Source organism: Phaethon aethereus (assembly GCF_964289735.1).
Source record: "Phaethon aethereus genome assembly, chromosome: 5".
NCBI lineage: Eukaryota > Metazoa > Chordata > Aves > Phaethontiformes > Phaethontidae > Phaethon > Phaethon aethereus.
Genome location: NC_138579.1, coordinates 42,771,852 through 42,776,672, shown reverse-complemented (window position 1 = coordinate 42,776,672; position 4,821 = coordinate 42,771,852).

Sequence of the window (4,821 nt, the reverse complement as noted above, 5' to 3'; positions counted from 1 at the left end):
AGCCTTTTCAGAAGCTTCCGCTACCCCAGTTGGATCTCACACAGTAAATTTAGACTTTTGCAGTTGGCCCTTACCTTTGTATTCTCCTGGATCTCAGGCACATCAGCTGTGCAAGCTGTGGCATGTCTCCTGCACTGTGCTGTGCCGTGTCAGATGGGTCGCTGCTAACTTGCAGCACAGTGTCAAGGACTCTCCTCCTGACCTGACAATACCAAATGTCTCCCCTGACAAATTGCTTTGCTGTGAGGAATGTTGGAAAGAAAGAAACTTGGGACACCTTCCTTGCCCTCTGAAGGAACAAATGCTGATGTTAAGAAAGGTCTATGCCTATCATCACAGACTCACCAAGGGACTGTAGCCACATGACTTCACACTCTTTTCTTTTTTTTTTCCTTCACTTAACTTTGCAAATGGATTAGCTGTAAACCTGCCCAGAGCTTTGCACTGCCACAGCAGTAATAGTTATTATTATGGTTGTTGAAATATACTGCTAAGTCTCACAGAGGTGATTCATCTGGCTGTGTATTTCCCTGAATATTTTAGTACTATAAGAAAGTATAAAATCCCTACTGTTACAAGATTTGAGGTTCCATTTATACAATCAATGCAATGCAATTAGCCTCCTCAAAAACAGGGAACAGGCAAACATAACTTTCAATTGCTAGCTGGGAACCCTCATTCTACTATGCCAGATCCTGAAGAAAATATGTCCTAGAAACTCTAATCAGAGTCTAAATGCAGGATGCTTTGATTTACTTTGGCATACAAGGATTAGAGAGAAAAATACGTCAATGATTCGGGTGTCTAATGGTGGTTGAGGCTTTGGTAGTGAAGAAGAAGGACTGATGATTTGTCTCCAGTCGGACGTGCTGAGGGAACCTTTTAGCTATGCATGCTTTCTGTGCACTCCCCAAAACATATATCCAAGCTCAGAGCAGCTGCCTTGTTAGCTCAGAGCTCTCAGGCCTGCTTGTACCTAGTATGTCCCTGTTCCTTCCTTGCACATGCATTTCAGATTGCCGGCATTTCAAGGTTTGATTCTATGTCTTCACTTCTGAAGTGTCTTGGGAGTGAACACTGATGGAAGCACATATAGTTGAGATATAAGGAAGGAACAGGGGGTCACTAGCAGAGGGTTCCCAGCTTGCTTTTCAATGTGATTGCAGCCATACTAAGCTTTTCCCAGGTATTTCAAAATGCTATGTAAGCAGTCACTGTAACTGAATTCTGTATCGTTTCAAGGGAACAGCATAACCATTTTGACATACAGCTGTTTTATTTAATTTGACCAGATGGAACAACACCATTTAGATTCAGAATACAGCCAATCATAATACAGTTTTTCATGCAAGAAAAATTCTACCATAAATATACAAGCTTTACCCTTGGGAAGATGGAGAGGAAAATTTTATCATCAATGTGCAAAACTGTATAATCATTTATAATCATTCTCCTTCTCAGCTGTAAAGAGTATGTCTTTTTTCAGTGTGTACTGTCATACTCAAATGCGAGCTAAGTGTGTGTTTTGCTTTCCAGTATGGATAACTCTCTTGGCAGCAGGAGGACATTCCGCAGCCTTTATTACAAAGCCCTTCTCCTTTAAACTATGGATTTCACCTCCTCTGCAGGGCTGACCCAGGCCTCTCCATGGACAGCACTTCCATTAGCAATGGCAATGACATTGAAGGTGCAGCCTGTGAGTCACAGGTAAGAAAGCTAAGGAGAGAATACATGGGTCTGAATATGAAAGAGGGCTCAGCTGCTCAAAGCATGGTCATTGCGCCTGTATACCAGGGTGACATGTACACTGTCCTCCCAGTCTAGGGGAAAACTTACTGTCACTTTAGTAGTAGCAAAGTAAAATTTACAGGTCACAAGATGGCAGCATAATCTCAATAGTCAGGGTGACAAAATATGAGGGATCAGGTCATTAATCTTCCTCAACTCAAGCTCCTATTTTGAACAGTCAGAAAGTCCTGTGTCTAACGAGCTGGTGCTTCCCAGCCTTTAAACTGCTATGCATATAGGTGAAACTATTATGTATATAGGTGAAACTATTATGTATGTAGGTGAAAATCCTGTTACATCACTTTTCAAACTAACCTATTTAATTTAAAATCTGATGCACTATGATCATGTTGAAATAAATTGCTCACCTGGAGTTCAATACTGAAACAAAAAATTACACCAGCATGCTATCTAACTAATCAATTAAAAAAACAACATTTATGTAACACTGACTTTGCTAAGCCTATGCAACTGAGAGTCGTGTTTGTTATATTTTCCCTTCCTTTCTGCTCTTGACAGCAAGATATTCTGAACCCTACCTCAAAATACACATTTCTTACTGAACATTAATTATTTTATAGTAGTATTGAGTGAATATATTCTCTGTGAAGAGCTTTTTTAATGTATTATTCTCTTTCTGTTTGAGGGATTTGTAAATAATCTGTATTCAGTTTTCATCTGCCTATTTGTCTGCCTGTCTGTGTCTCTCTTTCAAAGAAAACTGCCCATTCTTACCAGTCTTCATGAGCTGTACCTTTCAAATGCACAGTACTTGATTTGGAAAAAAAGAACTGTGCTAGGGAGAGATGAGTCATTGCATCAGTCACCATATTATATAATGCAGAGTGATAACAACTACTGAGAACATTTCTAGCAGCAATATTGCCACTTGTGAATTTAAATCCTTTCCACAGGAATGACTGCAAAAATAAATGGAGGTATCTGCATATACTTGGACGGAATACAAGCCATGAGAGCAAGGCAAAAATCTATCAATTTTCAAAATTAGCTGCAATTTTTTGTGGTATTACTGCAGAATTAAACCACAGATAGTTAGGTGCACCTTCCAGGTGCACTTTTTTGAGAAGAATGTAGGATCATAGTTCTACTAGTTACTTGCATCTACCAAGTGAATATGACATTTTGGCATATGTGCAAACTGTGCTTATGGGTGTTTACTTGCTGGGCTTCCAGGTACATTTTCAGAGGACACTTTTGTGAACATTAGACTTTTGAACATATGCTGAAATCCCAAATGGCTTTGGTTTTGTATACCTGTTCCAATCACAATTGTTCTATCCAAGTTTATTCTCACCAGTCAATATAGTTGCATCTGAGCATCCCTAATCTCAGTTCAATAAAGCAAAAGAAAAATGAGAAAATTGTACACTGCCCTTTCCATTAGCTTGTTGTTTCTGGGCTAAGCAATTGCCCACATGGTGTCACTGTGTCTTAAGGCAGCAAAACCTCTAGCAATAAAACCTTTAGCAATTCCAAGTTTTCAAAGCCATGTGATACCGTCTAAGGAGACGTTTCAGCAAAAATGGCAAGGTCACAGAAGCTTTGCTGTAGGAGCGTTTTAGGAAGATATTTTATACAAAGCATCTGTTTCCCAGCTTCTTCTACCTTCTTGGAATATGTCTGAAATGTTTTTAGCCCAGAAGCACTTGTTCTCCAGATGTCTGCATTTGGGAGCATGCTTATATGGAAAGCTTTATCTTAAATTGTTGCAAGTCAGAGATTTAACAATTCAGTGGTGCTGGACTCATTCTACACTTTAGTCATAGTCCTTCTTGTCTTATTCTACTGTCTTTGTGTATCTTGAATGTGCAACATCTTTTGGCTCTGCTGAGCAGGGGAAACTTGGCCTTATGGAGCTCAGAGTAATATAAACTACAGCTCCTGGGACCCACAAAATATCATTTAATCCCTGCCAGTCCTGAAGAATGCTTTGCACAACATACCTGCTCAAGAGAGCTGTGCCAAGAGCTGGTGTATTGTGTGTTTAAGGAGTTTCATAATATACAGCTATAGCAACACAGAGAAACAGTTGTGTACAGATACAGTATGAGCCTTAGCCAAGAAGATGGTATCTGGCTCAGGGTGTATTGAAAGGCTGCAAAACCTCATGCATTAGTAAGTGTTGGTGTGCACTGTTTCTTCTGTAAAATGGTAAGGGAGCCTAGAGTAGCAGGCCTTATGCTAATATCCTGATAGTCTACGTAGATTAGATTAAGATTTTACAGAAGGATAAATGTCTGGCAATGACTTAACCACCCATATAGAGTGCAAGATGCTTTGTTTTGATTGTTAGGGCATTAGGTAGTTGCAGTACTTTTCCTAAGCTGCTCTGCTTTGTATGAAGCTTACTCTCTCCATAGCTGCTGAGAATGATAGCGCTGTTTTAGTGTTTAGTGATAGTTTTGCTACTGATTTTGTTTGGGCCAGGAGATCACTTTTAATATACCTGTTTTGATGGCCATATCTTCAATTTAAGTGCACAGTCAAGTCATATTTAAAGTTATTAGGCCTACAAAGGGTTTCTCTTTGAAAATTCTGGTGCCTTGGTATGAATTTTGGTGCAATGGTATGAACTGAGGAAATGGTTATGTTAGTCTGGCCTTGAATGTGACATGAGACTAAGTGCTAGTGAAAACCTGGACTGTCAGATCTCGCAGGCTGGAGTAGAGCAGAGATGCCCTGGAATATGTGACTCCCTTGAGGAGACAGCAACAGCATACAGGGTGGTTTTAGAAGACCAGAACACATTTGTGAGTAGCAGATTAAGTTGTGTTTCCTCTTGTTCCTTGCAGTGAAACAACAGCTTAGATGTATGTTCAATTTGGTTTATTTAGGGACACTTACTTGAATATGATTTTGGCCTATGATTCCTCCCCTTTCCTCCTCACCATTGCTTCTGTAATTATCTTAACTGGAAGAATTCTCCATTGGCCTCTGTGCTGGTGGTGGCCCTTAGTATGGGAGCTCCTGCAGAAGGGAAAACATGATATAGTTCATCCTGGCAGAGGAAGA